Consider the following 22249-nt stretch of genomic DNA (forward strand, 5'->3'; position numbering starts at 1 on the left):
AACCTGTGGGAGGCCTCCACAGTGGTGCAAGACATATCATATTTTGGTGTTTTCTATCAAGAACACAACTCTTCAGAGGTCCAGCTATTTTCAGTACTATGGACATCTGGGAAAAAAGCACTTGAGCACTACAAGTAATTAGTCATTCAGCTAGGTCCAGCCCAATGACAATATACTGCATAATTCAAGATTAAACAAGAAATTCAGAAGGATGTTAATAAAGAAATTGACAGTCTCCACTGGAGACTATTTGCTTTCAAAAGCAAATATGTTTGCTCTGTTTTCTCAAAAAGATTTTGAAAGGTTTCTTACTCATGACTTAGGCCTTAAATTCTTACTATTTTTTCTTTCTTTTAAATAAGTGATGTCTGGGACCATCCCACAAACCAGACCAACTCTACAAAGAATCTATAAAAACCCCTTAATGGGCTGAAAGCCCTAACCCCAAACAGATGGGATGCCATTACTAAAAGGCAGGTCCTTAAAATCTATCATAATTACAAAAAGCTTGGACATTGTTAAACCTGGGATGCTGTGTGCCCAGCTGGATTAATTAATACCCACTACTCATTGACCTTTCACTGAGAATGTGGACAATCATTCCCCTAAAGACAGATGATTCTCTCCCTTGCCTTACATTGAAGATGCACACAAAGCCTTTTGATGCAAAAATCCTAAGTGCACAAACCCAGCTCATGTCATGTTTTCTTCTATGTTAAAGGAAATTTCATAGTGTATTCCAATGACTATGTGTCAGTAAAATCCCAGTGCAAAATGCAGAACACTAGCTCATCAGGCACATCTAGTCACTCATAATACACCACGTATGTGCAGCTCTGCTGCTTCATCACAATTCCCTGAGATTGCTGACTCTCCCTCAGTGCAAATGATGACCACTGTTTTACAAAACAAACAACTGCTCATATATACTTTGTATTGCTGTTATGTTCAAGAACTGTTGCACAGTTTATTGTGTTTGGAGTGTTACAGAAGGAATAATCTCTGTTGAACTTTTAACCACATGGAGTCTTTTCAGTGTTGTTCTCCAATAGACTGCAGCCATTATCTAGCAGCACACACTGAAGGGTGAAAAAGGAACCTATCCAAGTCAAACAGCAGGAGATGTATAAGTTGGAAGTAGACCAGGACAGCAGGGCTTATTTCCACTATCCTATAATAAGTACAGGAGAACTTTAATGACCACAAATGGTCAAAATGCCAGTGTCATTTCTTATCCAGCTGAATGCTGACAGCTCCAGCAAAGCTGTCCATTAACACCATGCTTGTGCACTCAGTATTGACTCTGGAGGCAGAGCACTGCCCACCAGAAAAAGGAAAGGAAAAGCTGGATTTACTTTTGTTGCCTTTCCTAAACAATGATTTATCTCCTATGATCTTGAGCCTGAAATAACAGGCTAATCAGATACTCTACGAAAGGTATTGAACCAGCACATGCCTAATTTCACGTATCTTAGTAGCTCCAATGAAATAAAAAACAAAAACAAACAAACAAAAACCCCACAACCAACCAACCAACCAACAAAACCAACAACAAAGGAAAAAGAAGTATATAAATGCTATTTACCTTATTTATACTTTCCAGCTTCCACTCATTTATGGCTAAGGGATTTTCTGACCCAGTTGGCAAGTTTTTATTTAATAACTTTGAATAGTCTCCTTCCGTGAACTTGTTTGGTTCACTTTTGAATCTATGTCAACTTCCAGCACCCTTAACAGCCTCTGAAATGGAGTTCCATAACTTACTTAACATCTTAGTATGGAAAAATAAAATTGTTTCCTTGGTTTTGAACTGCACTATTAGTTTCATGTGATGCTCAGCTCTTACACGTGAAGAGGATACAGTCATTTTCCACTTACCCTTTTCATGTCACTCCCAGTCCTGTAGGTCTCTATCAAATTCTCCGTCAGTTGATTCTACTCCAGGCTGAAGATTGTCAAACTTCTTTTATCACACAGACACTGCTCCATAAGTCTGATCACCTTTATCATTCTTCACATATGCACTCTGAAATGGGAGCATGAGAATTCCTCATAGCACTGAAGAAGCAGATTGTACCACAGCTCTACACAGACAGTCATGTTTTCCAATTTGTCTTCTATTTCTCTCCTAATAATTCCCATTTCAGCCTGGGTGTGGTTTTTTCTGGTTTTTCCCCCGAAGTCAAAGGAATTGGGAATTCCTAAACTTCTGTTATTTAACAAAAGTACATTGTGCCCAGCTGTCCCCCTAACAACTACCAACACTGACGATGTCAACACCGTGATATCTGCAATACTTCTGGTCCCATTACATGACACTGCCTGATATTTATGATTTTCAACTGTCCAGCTTGGCTTTCAAGACATTATTGCCCTTTTCACACAGAGCATGACAACAACCTCTCCTATTTGTCCATAGATGAGTTGTCAGCTAGTTCTTTCTGTATTTTCTGTAGCAAACAACAGTAGCTCAAAAGTAGTTGACTCTCCCAGAAAAGCTTGGCGAGCGTGAAGTTTGCTCTTACCTAGATAAAGTGGAGATAAAACTACTTAACATGGACAAAGACAAAACCTTTGGGGACCTTGATGTAATTAAAAATAAGCCCCTGCCCTCTTCAGATATATACAAAAAATCTCAAGCAATGGCTGATTTAACTTAAGAATTCAAAAGGTTAGAGGAACTCAAACTGATTGGAAACTGTCACTGAGGGGTTTATATCTCCATTTCCCTTTTCTGGATTTAAGTTTCTTCCACCAGCAGACAAAAACACCAGAAGCAATGTGAATTTCACAAAAAGCCCTTACAGTGACTCTATCAGTGATGCAGTTCTACCAGCTGAATGCAGCATTGTCTCTGGTTGTCCAACCCTGTATTACAGGTAAAATCTCAAATATTCTTCAAACCACCTGGGAGAAAAATAAGGTTATACATGTGCTACAGAGAATGTAATCTGAATACAACAGAGCTTGTTCTATGCCCATCAATGTCAAAAATCACCTGTAAAATCTTTATAACTGGAAGGGATTTCCAAGAAGGAAAGAATGAAGATCACATTTGGTTTCTCACAAATCAGGCTGGATTTTAAGTACTGAAAAAAAAAATAAATCTGCAAGATAAATAAATAGATTCAGAATTCAGTAAGCTGAAGAAACAAAAATGGCAACATGGTTTTCTATAATCCAAGTCATGAAATCACAGAGAAAGGCTCCCATAATTAAATTTAAAAAATAATAAAAAATTTATATAATGCATTACAATCTTCCTATTTTTTTCATTTGTAGCCCACAAGCATTTGTTTGTCAACAGCACTACATGAAGACAAGTAAGACTGGACAGAGAAAGAAGGAGGGAGCTCTTGTTAAGATTCATGAAGGTAACACTCATATGCTGTAGCTGAATCTCATTTGGAGCCATTCACAAGATTAAAGGTAGAGGACAGATATTTCAAATATGTATTTATAGAATATTAAGATATAGACATAAAATACATAACAAAAAGGCTGACAATCTTCAGGACAGATGGCTGGCTCCTACATTTTTGCCAGGATATGGCTTCCTCTCTTCAATTATGACTAGATTTGTCAAGTTCTGATTATGTATAGACATGAAATTGTTGCATCCAATCACGTAATCAAAATTATGCTACTAATAAGCAAAAATTACATTAAAATAACTATCAAATATTCTCACTAGAAAACTTCACACATTTCTATATGTATCTTCTGAAATTTAAAAGCAAGTCAGAGGAGCAGGGTGGGAAACTGTACTTCTATATATGCATAATATATGCAATACACTGGTTTTGAAAGAGCCAAATTACGATAGAAATAAAAATACATCGTAAGTGAAATAAAAACACATTTTAAGTAAAAAAGAATATAAAATTATTCCAAAGACAAAATGCAAACATACCAGGTAGTCTCAGTAATAAACTGGAAATTACATGAAATGTGAAAAACAGTATAATTCCTTGGTCTGCCACTAATTCCACACTGATATTATCTTATCTATTGATTATATAGAAGTCTAGAAAGCAAGTATTATTTTCTTTTCTTCATGATATATAAGAGCAACAACTATACAAGTCCTCAAAATGGACTTCATCCTTCTATCACAGTTAAATTTTGTATATTGGCAGAAACATATTTAGGCAATAATAAGGCAGTTTTGAAAAAATCTGCAAGAAACATAAAATTGGAACACATTAAATTACTTCAGAGTGGGGGATACCATAGGAGAACTCAAAGGTGGAATTTTTTCTGAAGCCAAGACAGGAAGATGACTAGAAGGCATGAGTGTATAGTTAACATTTTTTCTTTCCATGTGAATTTTGTCCTGTATTGTATCAGAAAACCAAATGATAGGATTTTTTAATTCTGTGTTATACTGCCCTTCTGAATGCATTCCTCCTCTTCGATTGCACCATCTGGTTGGCAATTTGCCTAAGTGTCCTTCCTGCTTTCTCGGAAACTAAGTGTGGATGTGCTTAGGAAAGAAATGGGAAACATTGCCACTCAAAGAGTTGCCTGCCTGCACCATTTTAAATCTGCTCCCATTCTTGTCCCTTTTCTTCTGTTCCATCACCGTGTTTCTGACTTTTGAGCATCCCTGTGGCAATGGACTGGGTTACTTACAGTGGTGGTGATAGAAAATGTTTAAATTTCAAATAGGTTTTTAAAGAAATATTTCCATGTATTCCCTCTGCAAATGGAGGAGGTTTTAGGTTGGTTTATGTGGCTTTATTTAAGGTGCACAGCACCACTGCTTTTTAATATGTGCCGGTGTATCCAGACACATGCTTCTGTCCCTTTCTTTCTCTCCCTTTTTTTAACCATGTTTATTTTGTAAATAGGAACTTATTTTCCACACATTTTCCCTTTTTATTTTATCTATAAGGTCTTGTCTCAAAACACTGCTGATGAACATATTTGTGAAGATCCAGATGCACAGATTTTGCTGAAATTATCTGTGTTTTCTTACCCAGGAACTAACTGCACATCTGGAAAGGCTTGTCTAGACTAGCAAGAGGCTGTTTAAAGACTTCAGGTTAAACCCATAAGCCATAAGAAGTCTTAGATAGGAGGAAAGCACTAACACAAAATTGAGATCCTTCAGAATCTAAACTCAGTTAGCACCTAATCCCATCGTTTATGGCTATGACTGCCAACCTCATAGCCATCAATAGTTCTTTCATAGAGAGCTCCTTATGTGGGCCTGACTAAAAGCCCTCACTCTTCACAGTGCTGATAAACTCAGTGCTCCAGTCAGACCCTATTCTCCACTGGATTCACAAGTATTCCTGTGCCTACCACATCGCCTCCAAAGGATGTTCTTCATCTGTCTAACTAAATTCTTAAAAAAATATGCCATTTGATCTCCTACAAAAGATACCTGAGATATCCCTACCTTAGTGACTAACTGGTACCAACTGCTGATTTTGTATATGTTGATCTGCACACCACCCTTCTCCCTGTGCCTCCCTTTCTTTCCACCTTCACTTCAAGTATTGCAATAAAAATTTGTAACCCATGAGTCATAAATAGAACTTATTCATTCCATTTACACCACTGGAAGAATGTGGTGCTCTGTGAGCAGTGCAGTTTATGATGCTGGCTTCAGTATGAGTAGGGAAATCCCTGAGACTTATACACTTCAGCAAATGAGGGTTTTTCCCTTTCCTCACAAACGTTGTCTTTGACCTCAGCTTTAGATCTCTGCACAACTGAAATCTCCTGCTCTCCTGCAGAACCAACTCTGCCATTGCTCTCTAACTGCTGCCTGGCTCAGTGGCAGTCTCTTCTCTTTTCTGAGCTATTTATGACTTAATTTAGTGCCCCAATGTTTGCTGAATATTTCTTTAAAAAGCTTTTTGATACCTTGACATAAATAATCATGAAAATCAGCAATTTTTAATGGGAAATGCCGCTGGTTTTCCATTAAAATAATTTTGGTAATGCCAAAGCAATGCAACTGGCTATAAGCAATGCATCGAACAATGTTTTGTTACAGTTCTACCTGTGAGAGCTTTTGCAATACTGAAGGGATGTCAGTATTTTCAAAAGGATGCAACATCTATATTTATGTATGCAGGGATTATTAAAAAAAAAATCCTTAAAAACATTCTGAGTACAAAACAAGTTTTCAGCATCAAAACCACAAGTATATACCATAGTTAAGATACCCATATTGTCTTAAATAGAACCATTATTCTACTTTCCAACTATTGAGACATACTGCAGTATCCAATATGCCAGAGCAGCGTAACTGTTAGTAAATGATGACTTTTTAATGGGAAACCCTGTACATGTTAAAAATATGATACTCTCCCTAATCGTATGTAACTAAAGATATCTTCTGCAGATCATGAAGATTTAGAAACCTCTGAAAAACAGATGTGCCAAGCAAACCACTAAAAGCAAGCATATATTGAATTTATTTATTAATTTATACAGTGCCCATCTCAAAGCACAGTCTGGAATCCTGTACAGAATAAACAAAAATTAAACCAAACTGGGCTCAGAGCCAAGAGAAATCAAGTGTACCAATAAAATGGGGGAGGGTGAAAGAAAACTATTCCAAAAAGATATATACATCTCCAGATATTCTGCTGTCTTAGTGGACACATCATAATATCAATACTGGAAGTAACAGAAATACAATTTACAGCAAGGATAGAAATATTCAAGGGAAAAAAAAAAGAAAGCAATTATGACAGAGTTAATTTACAGCTATTGAAAGCCACACTACAGAGGCAATTACAGTGGAGGAAATACAAACTGTGTGAATTTTGAATGAAGATTGAGTACATATACTGTCACACATCTATAAGATTTCAGCTCTAACTATTGATCATATTACATTTTATTCTTTGATTGCAATATTCAAACAATAAGAAAACATTACAACTGCCATGTAAGACCTTTTGGGTGGGTATTCCCTCAAATATATGAACTCTTATTTTATCACTGTCCTCCTTCCCATATTTTATTTATAACATATCAGGGGTTTTAGTCCTTTTTACGATTTTGATGACTTAGATGAATAATGATGAGGTAGCTGCCTAAATACAGAGCTACTATGAAGAAATGCCTCTGAGATCTAGAGAGAAAAGACAAGGAAGCAGCACATTCTATTTTCAAAAGGCATAAAGAACAGGCCACACAATTAAAATGGCTTTTGGCTGTGTATCCTCACATTCTGATCACAGAATGGGTCAGGTTGGAAGGGATCACAGTGGGTCATCCGGTCCAACCTCCCTGATCAAGTGGGGTCTTCCTAAAGCACATCGCACAGGACTGTGTCCAGGTGGGTTCTGAGTATCTCCAGTGAAGGAGACCCCACAACCTCTCTGGGCAGCCTGTTCCAGTGCTCAGTCACCATGAAAGTAAAGAAGTTTTTCCTCATATTCATGTGGAACTTCCTGTGTTCCAGTTTCTGCCCATTGCCTTGTGTCCCACTGCTGGGCACCCTCGAGCAGAGCTTGGTCCCTCCCCAACACCTCCCTGCAGACACTGACAGAGGGGATGAGGTCCCCTCTGAGTCTTCTCTTCTCCGGGTTAAACAGGCCCAGCTCCTCAGCCAAGAACTGGACTAAGGGCTAAGGAGAGGGGCAGAATCCCTTCCCTGACCTGCTGGCAGTGCCCTTCCTCACGCACCCCAGGATGCCCTGGCCTTGTCCCCCAGGACACGCTGCTGGTCAGGGACACCGGGTTCTCCACCAGCACCCCCAGGTCCTTCTCCACAGAGCTGCTTCCCAGCAGCTCAGTCCCCAGCCTGGACTGGGGCATGGAATGCCCTCCCTGCTGTTTTTGCTCCATCATGGACACCCTTCAGCCCTGGATACTCAGAGTGGAAATAATTTGATGGCAATAAGCCACCGTCGGGCCAGGCCCAGGGCGACTGGGCCAGCAGGAACACGGAGGTGACGTGAGGGGAAGGCACCACCGGCACCTGCTGATTCTGACTCTTTCTTCATTATTATGTTATTTTACCCATACCACTGGCAGTGAGCTTTACAACCATTTTTTCCCTGACATTCTCTCTCCCAGGACAGCCCAGTATCAGCCCTGTTTGTAACACATGGAATTTTACATGTCTATTCACTGAAGACATTTTCAGTGACTCTCCTGCCCTCCAATTCACGCACTCAGTTTTTCAGAGTCTCTGTCAAAACAATCCTCCCCTTATAAAACTAACGAAAACTTCAGCAACAGGTTCAGATTCCCTTACCATGGAACAAGATTTCAAAGCGAGATTTAACACCCAAATCCCAATCAGAGAAAAGCAAAAGACTTTTTCTACATCACTTAGTGGTTTTGAACTCTTTATAAATAGGTGAAGTTTTACTGAATGTGAGTTGTACAGTAATACTACTAAAAATATCAATGATACTGAGCTCCAGGGAAAATTTAAACACATTTGAGACATGAAAAAAGTATATGCTATAAATAGTTGCAAGGATGGATAGTAATCAATAATGTGTGGACCTAACTCAATAATTCATTTTATATTGCATATAATATTAATATACTGAAAAACGTTATTCGAGGAAACTGAAATTGCTTAAAAAACATGATTTTAAAAATATTTGTAGTGCCTTTGCACTCCATTTAGCATTTTTAAAATTGCTAGCTAAATTCTCTAACATTAAGATGAGTCAAATTAATCTCTTACAAGTATAATATAAAGGACTGTGCCATCCCAACATTCTTAATAATTATTATAAAAATATATTTCAAACTGCTAGGTTAAGTCAAAATTCTTGACTGTATTACACAAAGCCCTTACAATTAACTTAATCTCTCATTTGAAATATTTATATCTATATCTAAATATTTATTTAAAACAATAAGTTTGTTTCCTTAATTACATGTTACATTTAAGAGGGGAGGAAGCTTTCCCTCATGCCTCTCCAGGCAGGTACCTGCATGTCCATGAATGCAGAGAAGCACACATACACAAACCATTTTTCCAGGGAAAGTTTAGCAGTACATCTCTTTAATGCCTCTGATTAAAAAAAAAAAATTCCTTCTCATTTTACTATGAATCTCTTATTGATTTAGATCATAGTTGAAACCCCCAATCAGCTTTATCAGAGATGAAGCTGTTCCTAATTCCAATTATAACACAGTTTTCATTTGCCCTTTAAGGAACTACAATAGATCAGGATACGATTTTCTCTCCTGAGTGTTTGCCTCCAGATTATTATTACTATTTTCTGAAAGTCTCAGCCAAAACAGTTCAATTCAAAAATGTATCAAAGAGAATACTGGATAGTTTGCCAGGGTTACTAAATTCTGGCAACTCATTCCTTTAAAGGCTTTTGTATTCCCAAACTTGAGGGCAAAAGTGTAAAACACAGAGGCAGGGAAGGAAGCTGAAATTATAAAAGAGGGAGAATAACAGAATCTGAGGGACAACACTCTTCAATAAATTAGATTGGGCAAGTCCAAAAAAGAAAACCCAAAACCATACCAAACCAATTCTCCAATACTTAGTAGCAACTTACAGAGCTGTGGAATAGAGGTCCAACAATGCCCTCACAGAGCTGTGGGATCTCTCAGGCTGGCTCTATAGTCCAGTCTCTTGCTCAAAGTAGGGTCAGCCCAGAATTCAGATCAGATTTCTCATGGCTTTGTCCTCTTGGATCTTGAAAAGCTACAAAAACTGGTGAGTGCACAACTTTGAACCTGTTCTGAAACTTAATTACCATCTAAGTAAATTTATTTTTCCTTGAATCCCGGCAGATCCTTCCCAGTTCCAGTATGAGCATCACCTTTGTCCTGCTACCATGAACCTCAGTATGTGCTTGGTCACTTCCTCTTTTGTCTTCAAATGTTTGGAAATAATGCCAAGATCAGGCAAGTTGCTGTGGAGAAAAAAAGGACATTAAAACTGAATTACTACAGAGACTGGGAGAGGGAACTAGATGAGATAAAATGCGGTAAGAGCACTCCAATAAACAGTTAGAATGGAAAGACAGTGAATAAGCATAAGAATTGGGACTTGGAGACAAATTCTGTAACTGAGGTGTTCCAGAAACTTTGAGCTGCGGGTGTATTTTTGATCACAATCACAGGTAGTTTGGTTGACCACAGGATCTCAACTCGTCAAGGAAAAATAGTGAAAGCTTTGGATTTAATGATCCATTCAATGTCCCATCAGCTTTCCTGCCACCAGTGACAGAAAGACCTGCACGAGCCCGGTTCCTGCACCTGCCCTGTCAGGCATTCAGCCGCAACACAACAACCCCAGGCAACGCTCCAGTCATGGGGAAGAGAGGCTGGAAACTGTCTGGCAGAAAAGGACTTGAGGGTCGACAGCAGCTGAACATTAGACAGATGGGGGCCCAGGACAAAACTTGCTGGATGCTGCCTTTAGCCTTCTCCCTTTCTTGGAGGCAAATGTACCTGGATTGAACAGGGTCAGCATCCTTGCACGAACAAAATCACACAAGACCCCAAAACCAGGTGCCTTCCCTGCTCTCACCTGCCCAGCCTGCCCAACAGCTCAAAATCTTCCCAGAGCATACAAATGAGCCCACCAATTAAGGCATGAGGCCACACTGCAACCAGGCACATTGACTTCACACAAACCAAAAGCACAGAACCCAGCAAGAAACTCGCAGGCCACCCTTGTAGTGAGTTTGGGCAGGAAGCACTGAGCGAGCACAGGGCTACAGCAGCCACCACTGCCTAACAGGGCTGGGACTGTCAGGGACATGGTGTTTGCACGTGTGTCCCGAGGAGATTCTTCTGCCTTTCTCTCCTGGTTGTTCATTTTATAGGGACAAGAGCGGATGCAGGAAGCATTACAGGGAATGCTTGTGGGTGAAAGCTGAGCACGAGACCAAAGATTCAAGCTCTTTCCCAGTATAACTGTGCCATGGGAGAGCCTCCACACTGCTTGACTGAGTGCTGGGGCTGCTGGTTTCAACACTCTGGGCTGGCACATGGTTGATCCTGTGGCATTTTTCAGGCTGGCTGAGTTTTGTGCCAGCTGTTGTTTCCCTGGTCGGTGCTGAACCTGGACTGGTCCAGGGTGGCTGGAGCCACTGGTGCTTTCAGGCACCAGGGAGTCGTGCGACAGCTCTGATGCCAGCTGGCTGGCAGCGCTGGGGCTGACAAGCTCTAAATTGTTACTGGAGGCAGCAGAAAAAGGCAGGAAGGTCAGCAGCATGGCCACCAAGGCCCATGGCAAGAGAGGTCATCATGGTGCCCACAGCCCTCCTTGAGCAAGCCAAGCCTAAGGTACTGCTGCTAGCCCAGCCTGGACCCTGGCCCCAGCCCTGGGCAGCCAGGTACTTTGCCTCTCACCCGTGCCCTGGCCAGCACAGCCATCACACTCCCAGTTGGCTGAGGTGTTCCTCAAGCAGGAGCAGCCTTGGCGGGTGCCCTCAGAACTGCAGGAGCAGCACAGCAGCAGTTCCCAGGGCCTGGGAAGCAAACGAGTTGCTGGGTGTGAGGACAAAGTGACGCAGGGGATGGCTCAGCAGGGTCCTTGCTCTTCGTCCTTCCCCCTTGAGCCCCAAAGGACAGAGATCCTGTGCAGAGCCCTGAATTGCAGCTTTGGCCACTTATCCTCTTCATCCATCTGCTCCCTACTTCCCAGGAAAAGCCACTAACCAGCATTGCAGTGGATGTGCCTCTGATCTACCAGCTGATCTACCTGCTCTTGCCAGGTCCTCAACTTCTTGGCTGCCTCCAGGATTGCATGCCTGGTGTCCCCAAGGAGAAACAGAGTGTAGCACTGTAAGTACAGACAAAGGAGATGAATTAAGGCTGCTAACTTAACTCTTAACTTAAATAGGTATTTACTAACTTTGCAGCTGTAAGGTTTTCTTTTAATGCAGTTTTCTGCATGTAATAATAAACCTTGTACTTATTTAACTGATTTCTATGCAAGAGAACAACTGATAAATTAGAAGCACGGAGTCATGAAAAGTTCATAGCATGCAAATTGTGATGACTGCTGTGGTATCTGCCATAGTTTTCAGGTCTGAATTGCTCTTTAGTAGCATTAATTTCCCAGTGTGCAAACATTTTTTCAGGTGCTTTCTGAGGTTGGCCATTGTACAAGTAGCTTAAAACTTTTTTTTATACAGAGCCTTTTCAAAATCTCATTACTGAAAATGGGAACAGTTCAACTGATATGGATTGAAATCCATGGATTTTGCAAGAACATCCATATTTCTGAATGCATAAAGCTACAACTCAGCCAGGTGCTTAGGTATGTGCATACTAATAGTACTTTTGATATCAGTAGAATTGACAATGTTTTTTAAAATTAATTATACACATACCCATAATGTCAAGTAAGAGCTCACACTAAACTCAGAGAAAAAAAGAGACAGGAAAGGCCAGAAATATGATAAGCAATGGACATTATATTATCTTAACGGCATTAAAACAGAAGAAAGGAGAAAGAAGAGTAAATGATCAGGGAAACAGTTCACAAACATATATTCAAGATGTACAGAAAGCCTATAGAAAGTTTTTCATTCTCTTTTCCCCAGAGATTCAGCAAGAGTTTTTGTGTTTCTAGAACTGACAGCTGAGTGGCGTATGGGGCTCTTGCTTTTCAAGCAATAGTTGGAGAACAATTAGATCATGCTTCTGAATGAAGTTTGAAGCAGCAGAAGAGAGGATCTGAAATTTGCCTTTTGCTTCCTTGGTACAGAAGAATTGTGCAGCATTTAATTCATGTTCTTTACTGGACAATCTCCTGAGAAAGGGAGTTCTAGTTGACACAGCACCATGTGCACAAACACGGGTGAATTCATTTTGACCAATGATGTAGCAAATGCGTCAATATAATTCATCACATAAATGTTGGGACCAAGCCTGCAAAACCTCATTCATGGGAATAATCCCACCAATACAGAGTCCAGATTAAAGGATACACATAAAACCCCAGCAAAGTTAAGGTTTTAAGCTCATCATTTGAGAGGGAGATAATATTCATATAAACATCCAAACTACTGGGATATTCATTAGAAAGTGCAAAGCTCTCAGGGTCTGACCATTGATATGCTGGCACACAACAATCTCTGTGAGGCAATCAAAGCTCTTTTCCAGAATTATATGGTCATCTCTATGTATATCCCGCTTTTTAAATTTTTCAAAAGCTTTCGATCTTTTGATTTACAACTTTTCTGGGGTTTATCAGCTGCTTTTAGTTTTTTGGCACACTCCCAAACTCATCTGGGTAGTAGCATGAACCCAGTGATCTTGGCATCCAGAATTCTATCTTCAAAAAAGCCAAATACCTTTCTTACTGTCACGCTCAGTTCAAGCTTTCAATACACAAAATTGCTCTCTCCTGCAGTGCACACACACAGAAACAACCATTCTCCCAATGCAGCACACACCCCAAAGACCTGATTGCTTTGTGTTTGCTGCGTCACACTTAACCTCACTGTTTTAAAACCAATGTTTCCTATATACAATGGTAATTGGAAATGGCCTTCAACAGCCTCTGAAGAACACAATTATATTATATAATGATATCTGAGAATTAGCAAGACACCGTATCACCTTGTTTATCCATAAGTAACACGGTATGATGAATGAGAAAACCTGATCCTAGCTAATGCCTTTCTGACCACCAAAATTCACTAAATGGATGATCCTAATTGCTTACCAGTGCTTCTGAAATACCACATTCACAAAAGTTTCCTCTTATAATCTATATAGATAGTCTTATTTAAAAATAAAATCCACCTGTGTATGCTTCAGGCCTTGCTTTAATGAAATTCTATCCTTATTGTAGATATGGCCACACAGAAACCATGGAAGTGACATTACAGACCAGGATTTTCACTTACGTAAAATGCTTTTTAATGAAAAACTGACATTTTGCTAAAGTAATCAACCTTCAACTTATCAATAGGTAAAACACTAATGTCTCCTTTGCTGAACGCTGGGGATTGCACAACTGTTTAATCTTGCATAAGTTTTCACTGAACTATTTTTTTAGATGATTCAGAACAATCACAAACCTTATTTAACACAGGATACATCTTGACTGTTTCAGCTTTCTCTGTTAGACTTTATTTAGGGGCCCTCAAAAAGTAACGAATGCTTTCCCGTCCCAAGCTCATAGAATGGTTTGGATTGGAAGGAACTTTAAAGACCATCTCATTCCAAATCCCCTGCCATGGCAGAGACAGCTTCCAGTAGACCAGGTTGCTCCAAGCCCTGTCCAACCTGGCCTTGAACACTTCCAGGGATGGGGCAGCCACAGCTTCTAAGGGACCTGTGCAAGGGCCTCATCCCCCTCCCAGGGAAGAATTTCTTCTCAATATGCAATCTAAACCTACTCTCTTCCCAGTATGCAAATGCTATTTGTAGGTAGGATCCATGCTAAAAGGCACTACGAACATGAATTTATTAATTCCTTTAGCTGATAGAGAAACTAAATATCTTGATGTTTCCCAGTTCTGATGAGATCTCCTGCGCCCAGTATTCAGTTACCAAAGCAAAGTTCCCCTAACTTGTGGTTGGCACTAGTGACGTACAGACACAGAAGCATCAGTTTTCATGAAGATGGGTCATGCTAGTAAATCCACTCATTTTGCTACTCAACTGTTTCTCCTTGCAAGGGTAAAGCCTGTTACTCTCCTCTGCCTTGAGGACACGTGGATCCACAACTCTGCTGCATAATGAACGTGCCTGTCGCTGCCAAGGTTTGGAAAACATTTGGGCACAGGTGTCAGGCCAATAAACAGAATCTCTGCAATGTAAAATGAGACAATACATTCACAAAGTCATCAAGTTTTCCCAGAACATGTTAAGCTCCAAAATAAATGCATTTCAAGCCTTATAACACTACCATATTCATAAGGCTCATTACTGTTTTTAATTTTGCTTGTTGCTTATTTACTGTTAACTCTCTTGCTTTACTGCCCTGGTGAAATTGCTCTTAATTGATACCTCAAATGAAAAGAGACAAAAAAAACCAGGAACACAATTCCAGAAATGCTTGGTCCCTAACTAATCCTGCCATAGACTCACTACTGCCAAGATGGCACCATATTAAAAGGTTAAAGGAACGTCTTCCAAAATTTCTGTATCCTCTTTAATCTCTCTTGTCAATCTTTTTAAGTGGCTTTTTGGCAGTGAAAGTAGCCATCTCTACTCTGGGACAAAACACTTTCAACAGAAGATGACCTTAACAAGCAAAGTTATGATGTCTCTCCGATGACTGCAGCTGTCTCAGCATGATTTTCACAGGAACAAAGTCCCTCTGAAAAATGAGAAACACAACTTTTCTCTAGTAAAAAAATTTATATTCCCCAAAAGTTAGGATTCCAAGCAGACTCTCACACATTATCTTTTCAGGGAGCCCTTTTCCCATGAATTTATAGTAATTATCAAATAGCAGTCCCCAGGGATATACGTCCCATTCCCCACATGCAGCACTGAAACTTTCCTTGGTTTTGTTCTGGTTAATGAATTGTACTCTACTTACATTGAAAAATCCCTGCTGTCCCTTGAAAATCCCCCTGAATGTCCCTCGAGCTGCTTGCCTACCCCAGTGCCACCTGTATCTGCCTCCACTGATCATGGTACCAGCTTACATCTATCCACTACACAGATGCCAGCTTTGCTCTCCACCAAACCCAGTCTGTTCCATGCATAATTTCATGAGATTGAACCCCCACATCTTATGATGGCTTAAAAACTGCTTGTCTAGACAAAGTTATCTGCAAATTCTCATAGGCTTTTGTGCATGCTGCATTGTGAGTGTGTGCATTTAATGTTTGCATTCATTTTAGGTCAGACTCATTCTACTGCACAATATGCAGTAAAACAAGTATAATCAGCTGATAACAATAAAGAATGGTGCACAGTTGTTCATTTCCTTAGCAAGAAAACAATCAATTTAGCAAAGCAACAAAATCAATTAAATATCAGCTATTCCCCAAGATACCGCTTGCTTTCTCTCATCTGAACTCTGGAGCCTTTCTTTCCATGATGGCATAAATGACAACAGGAAGATTGGAAACGATGGTCACAGTGCTCCTTCACCTTTCTCTCAGGAGCAAGACCAGCAGAGAGGATTTTGAAGGGAAAAGTCGTGCAAAAAGCATTGTGCTATTTGAGGAAAATTTACATTTGAACCTTATTGATAATAAGAAGAAATGATTAATTTCTCCTGTAAACAGCACACAATAGCTTGGGGTTTGGTACTGTATTTATCCGAAGACAAGTGGGAAAAACCTATCATCAGATGCTCTAACAGGCAGCAATCTGATACCATTAGTGGAACTCACAATACTTCATATTGCATGTGAGATAATAATTGACTGCTGAGTTATGACAGCATTTTTAGTTTTATGATTAAAGACATGAAGTTCTAAGTTGGAAAACTCTGCCTTCTTTTGCCTATCAGAGAAAAATGCCCTATCAAACCCATAATATATTTATTAAAGAGGCATGTTTAAGTACTCACACACAATCCACGTGCGTGAAGAAATCTACTACAACAAACATGTTGGTATAATTTGTTAGGTTAAGTCTTCAAAGAGAGATATATTATTGACATGTACCACATACTTTTATTTGAGATGCTCCAGGATTTTTACACCCTGAAAATCATCAGCTATTTTTCAATCTGCACTATAATTATATTATAATTACCAAATCTTATTTTTAATTGCTAATAATGGTTATGAATATAATTTAACATAGATTAATATATCAATATAGAATACATATACCAATATAACATTAATATATCAAAATACAAGTATTTTCACCAACTTAAAATAAATTAAAATGAATAGAATTTACCTTTTCTGAAAATTTCCCTGTTGATATAAGTTATGATTTGGGTAGTACATTTTTTCAAAAGTACACTCATGATATTACTAGTAAAACTTATTTTTGCAGTCTTTTCACAATAATTTTCTAACAAAAATCACATAGTTTAATAATAATCACTACCAACTAACTACACTTATTAATGCCTTATTTTTAAGTATTAATACTGCATTCATTTTTTCAATTGGCTTTTAATTTTGTAGCTTTAAGTGAAAAGTCTTTCAGATTAGCTGACAAAAATAGCAACCTTTTACAAGATTAACCCATTCCTTTGGAACCTTTCAAATCAGTGACACACATTCCTTAAGAAATAAAATGCAAAGGCCTTTTACATGAATAAAACTTGCTATGCAAACCAATTGTTCACAGGGCTAATCCTGCCTCCATTAAAGTTTACAGAAGTTATTCATCAGCTGCAATGTGACTGTGATATTGGAGCATTAAGAGTAGCTCTCTAAAACATTCTTTTATAAAAAGGTTTGAGTGTGAAACTTTGAAAAATCCACATCAGTGCTTTCTATGAAATCTCTGTAATGCTTTTAGATTGACAGAAGTCATACATGACTCTGCTAAGAACAGCCTGGGAGTGTGAGGCAGCAAATGTGATGCTTTTTAACAACACATTTTCAGTTATTACTATAAAATTGTAATTAGATAGTAAATTACAATGTTAATATTCACTTTGAACAAATAAGTGTTTGTAGTTGTAGAACTGGGCATTATTATGGTAGCACAGGGACCTATTCACCAAGTAAGGCATAGACTTTGTTCATAAAAGTTATTCTATTCTGCGGTTTTTCCTTATAAACTTGCACGAAATGCTATCTTTTTATGTGCACTATTTGCTGAAGTCATCTTTGCCAACATCAAAATCTGCATTTCCCTTCGGGGAAGCGCCAAAACAAGCATTTCTCTCATCTGGTTCCACTATCCAAAGAACACAAAGAAATAAAGGAATGATCTCTCCCTGTACAGAAAAAAGATTATGTAAATTAATTGACAAACTTCAGCTCTAATCAGTTGTACAGGAGCTTTAACATTTCTCTCCCCATTGCAGGAAAAAAAGTAAGTTACTCTTATAATATTTACACAATACATTAAACGACACTTAAATATACTAAAAAATACACAATATATGAAATTACACACATTAATAAACATTTACATTATAAATAATAACAATAACATACTACCTTATTCTGTAATAGATGTGAATATATCTAATATATATATGGAATATCAATAAGTGTCAAAAATAGCAAATCCGTGCTTTGTTTTAATTATTTTTACTGAGTTCTCCTCTTACCTTTTCCCCCTTCTAGGAATAGTTCATTCTGCAGTTAAGGAAGTTATTTTTGTAACACAAACAAAGTTTTTTGCCAGTTTGCATACAAGGAAAGATTGAAAATACACCTTATGTGTTACATCAAATCATTTGTAATGAATTTTGCATAACAAGGGTTTATAAAATATGAAATTTGGGTTCAGAAAAGTGTCTCTGAAAACACGTTAGAAGGCAGTTCGGTGATAAACGTCTGCCAATGATGTTACAGGCATGTAAACTACAATTTGAACTATGATCCAGAGAGCTCCAGAAGAAGGGCTTCCTTACACACAGAGGTAGTTCTGAAGTAGGCACGCACAGAGATGTCTCATTCCATGTGTATAATAAATATCTTGTAGGAGAAGCATGAGAAATGGAAGTCTGTATCCCTTTGGAATGTTAGGAATCACCACTCCCTAAAATCAAAAAGCTATTGACCATAGAACAACCACAGCACTTTACAGAAACTTGACAGGACTGGAGCTGGCCAAGGCAAATCTCCATTTGGCAAAAAGGGCACAAAACAGTTCTAGAAGGGTGTGATTTTAAAATTTCAGTGATTTATTGACTCAGCTCATAGGTTTAGAGCATTAGAATAAGTCCCAGGAGAGATGGATGAGCGAGCATAGAGGAGGTAAAGCTGCCAAAAGGTGCATGATAAGTACATTTATCACATAGTTTTGCAATTTATCTTATACGTCTCAAATTTTTCATATAACCCCCATTTGTAATCACCATGTGAAAAATTAGGGAGGCATGTGATAAATTAAGTTGTGAATTGTGATTTCTAATAAGTTAATCATTTATCCATGCAATTTAAATTTAACTTCTAATCACATCTAGTCTTTTAGGACACAACAGACCAACAGAGGAAAACATACAAGGGAAATTAAAATGAGAAAAAATAAAGACGAAAATATGTACGTAAATGAATTTTCGGAACTTAGTGTCTTGATCCATTGTATGTGAGGTAAATAATTTCAACTTACCAACTGAAAATATTGCAGAGTCACAAACAACATCACAAATTTTGTGACTAAAAATGAAGTATCTTTTAAACCAAACTGCCTTTAGGTAGTACTATCACATTATTGGCCCATTAACACATTTCCTCAGGACTTAACACACCCAAAATGTCTTAGCCGTTTCTTTTTAATATGATATCCAAAGATAAGTTTTTTCTTTTTTTTGAACCACAGTCATCCTGGAAACTTTAAATTTATATACATATATATATGTGTGTGTGTGTGTGTGTATATCAATTCATCTTATTCTTAAAATTATGTGGTGGTACTAATTGCACTTTAGCAACCCAGTACATAACTAAAACTACTGCATCATCAACTAAAAAAAATAATTATAAGCCAAGTATTTAACTAGTTTGGATAAAATCCATTATTTTCATTAATGGATCTCATTTTTATTTTACTGGTTTTTTTATTATCAGATTAAAAGCACATTTTTTATTGTTTTTCCTAATGCAATTCTGCATGGTGTGCACAGAATGAATGGTACAGTTATTTATTTTTTTTCTTCTTGTTTTTTATCCTGCTCCTATTCCTTCTACTTTTCAGATTAGTATTGTACCATTTACTGTGTACACAAATGCACATACACTAACCATGCACATGCATAGTCATAAAACCTTTTTTGTTCATATATATATATATATACACACACATGCTTTTAGAAATCTATTGTAACTTCCATTCTTTCTACTGTTGGAAAGAAGTATTGTAGTTCCAAAGAATAAATTGTTAGTAAACTGCTATATAAGCTTTAGCAATATTTACAAATTTTAAACTACCCTTCCCCATCCCCAGTTATTGAGCCAATTTACTCAATGGAATTAGGTCAACTCGTATTCCAAACTGCAATAAGAAGTTGAACTCCATCCGATACTTAAAAGACTGTAAAATATTAAAACCTCTTGTTTAAATATTTGGGTCATGTAAATTCCAGGAGACCTAAGTGTAGAATTTCCAACATAAATAGTCGTGACTGTCATTCTTGTAAGTGAAAGTAACATGTGGGATGACAGAGAAAAATCTTTATAGAGCCAGGCTCTGCTCTTGACTCCAACGTAAATTCTACATGAGCGTTGCCACTAACTTGTGTGGAAAGATTGAAATGTAAAATCTATAAGGTGCAATGGATATTAACTTAATTCTTTGCTTAGTCAATGAGTTGTTTAAGGAATCTAAAAGTTTCCTATAATCCTTCTCTGCCACATCTCCAAGAAGAGTGAGTTTTGTCGCCAAGCCAGATACCCAGGTACAGTAGTGAGTTGTGTAGACAGTCATCTGTCATATAAAGAAAAAACATACGTAGGGAAAAAAATTCTCAAATTACTGTCTCCAAGGGCAAAATCTGGGCTTCAGGAAGGTGGCTATAATTGCACACAAAACATGGAGCAAGGCCAGTCTATGCCAATTAAACATTTGGTCTGAGTTGCTTATAGTAACTTTCCCGTGACTACAGTTTATATTTCTCTCGTCATTGTAACTAATTGAGAACAATGCTTTGCATTCCACAAAGGTTAAAAAAACCCTCTTAGTGAAAGTTATGATTCATAGCTAATAGAATACTCAGTATCACTGAAGATTAATTACTGCTATTTTGAGGGCTTCTGACAGACCAAGAAAATGACATGCACTGAGCACATACAAGGAAAACAAAGAATTAAAGATAGAATCAACATATTTACAGGTTTTGTGACTCTTCCCATGAAATGGACAAATAGTCTCAATTATACCATTGTTTTCTATACAACACACTCATAACAATACTTTTCAGGGTTTAACTCTCACAAATTGCTGATAGATCTTTACTTGCAGAATGCAAGGAATAAACAAGCAGGAAAAACCAAGTTGCTAATTACACTTACAGATTGACCACTTTGATAACATGGTGAATGCACTGTTACTTAAGCAAACAGAAGGTTTTGCCTTTCCCTATGATTTCATCCTGTATCATACTGTACACAATCTATCATGCTTAGTCTTCCAGCATCTGAATTGCCAAAAGTGATGAGCTGTGAGCTGTTTAAGCAGTAGCCCTGACCCTGCTTGTTTTGTCACCACAAGCTACCACATTTTTAGAGTGTGGCCCTTTTCCTTACAGAGAAGCCAGGCTAGAAATTGAGCCTAACATTTGGCTTGCCACAAGGTATTATCTGGAATTCCTTTCTGAACTTGATAGTAGGCAACTCGACCTCCAAAGTTGAACAGTTCTACTTACAAGCTCAGCTTACTGCTCATGAAGCTTGATTTATTTTTACCACATCCCAACCTACCAAAACATGGATTGTTTATTTGACAGAAAGAATAAGGCAGTTGCTGTCTGTTCCTGTGCTTCTTAGAAGTTGTAAGCAATGCCATCTGGAGCAGACTATTAGTTGGAAGGTTGCCAAAAGGTACTCCATTAGTTTTCTAGGGAAAGAGGTCTTGAGTCATGCACAAGATGCTTCCTGGAGTCTGTATGGCAACCAGCGAAATAAGATCTTCTGAAGCCACAAAGTATTACAATAAAGGACAGTAGGGTTTAAAAAAAACCCACCAAATATGCATTATTCACCTTTTTGTCCAATAAAGAAAAAGGAACTTCTATGAGAGACACTATTTTGGTTAATATTGTGTGCATCTTGGAAATCTCACCCAAAAGACTTTATTGTACACTGTTGACAAAACTTAGAATAGAAACAATATTTTGAAGCTCAATTACATCTTTCCTGCTATGAACTGGCAATGGAAACAGGTTTCTTAATATGCTGCAGCAGTAGGAAATCGTGATTGGATTTCAACACATACTAGTGGTTTAAGGAAAAAGGTTTTAAAAAAGGAGAAATCATAAGTCAGCATCATGCTGATATGGTGATAGATGCTATAGAAAATGCATAGGTTAAGATGTAGATGATTCAAGTTGCTCTTACTAAATGAAAAGAGCAATGATCCTTTCCCCCTAATTCTGGATATATAACACAAACCCCATGTTGACTGCCCTTACCTAAAACCCCAGAGGTTGGTTTTAGGTGCTATTTATCTCTCATTGGAAACCTCACTTCAGACTCTTTGGCAAGTTTGGGGGCTTTTTTCCAAT

The 22249-nt window shown here is 38.2% G+C and overlaps 2 long non-coding RNA genes across 3 annotated transcripts in view; both read right to left on the reverse strand.

Moving 5' to 3' along the window:
* Positions 1-1673, reverse strand: part of LOC113974499 — a 17940-nt gene extending 16267 nt beyond the window's left edge. The window contains exon 1 of the long non-coding RNA XR_003536566.1: positions 1586-1673. This is a non-coding gene — a long non-coding RNA (uncharacterized LOC113974499). The remainder of the gene's footprint in view (positions 1-1585) is intronic.
* LOC113974500 lies at positions 1674-9950 on the reverse strand. Of its 2 annotated transcripts, XR_003536568.1 has the most exons (4): positions 9777-9950; positions 9510-9649; positions 1879-2026; positions 1674-1771 (listed from the first exon to the last, which is right to left on the reverse strand). It is a non-coding gene; the product is annotated as an uncharacterized LOC113974500 (long non-coding RNA). The 2 variants fall into 2 exon arrangements; XR_003536567.1 differs by having other exon boundaries at positions 9510-9950.
* Positions 9951-22249: the final 12299 nt, after the last annotated feature.

Source organism: Neopelma chrysocephalum, unplaced genomic scaffold (genome assembly GCF_003984885.1).
Source record: "Neopelma chrysocephalum unplaced genomic scaffold, ASM398488v2 Primary Assembly neopelma1_121, whole genome shotgun sequence".
Taxonomy (NCBI): Eukaryota; Metazoa; Chordata; class Aves; order Passeriformes; family Pipridae; genus Neopelma; species Neopelma chrysocephalum.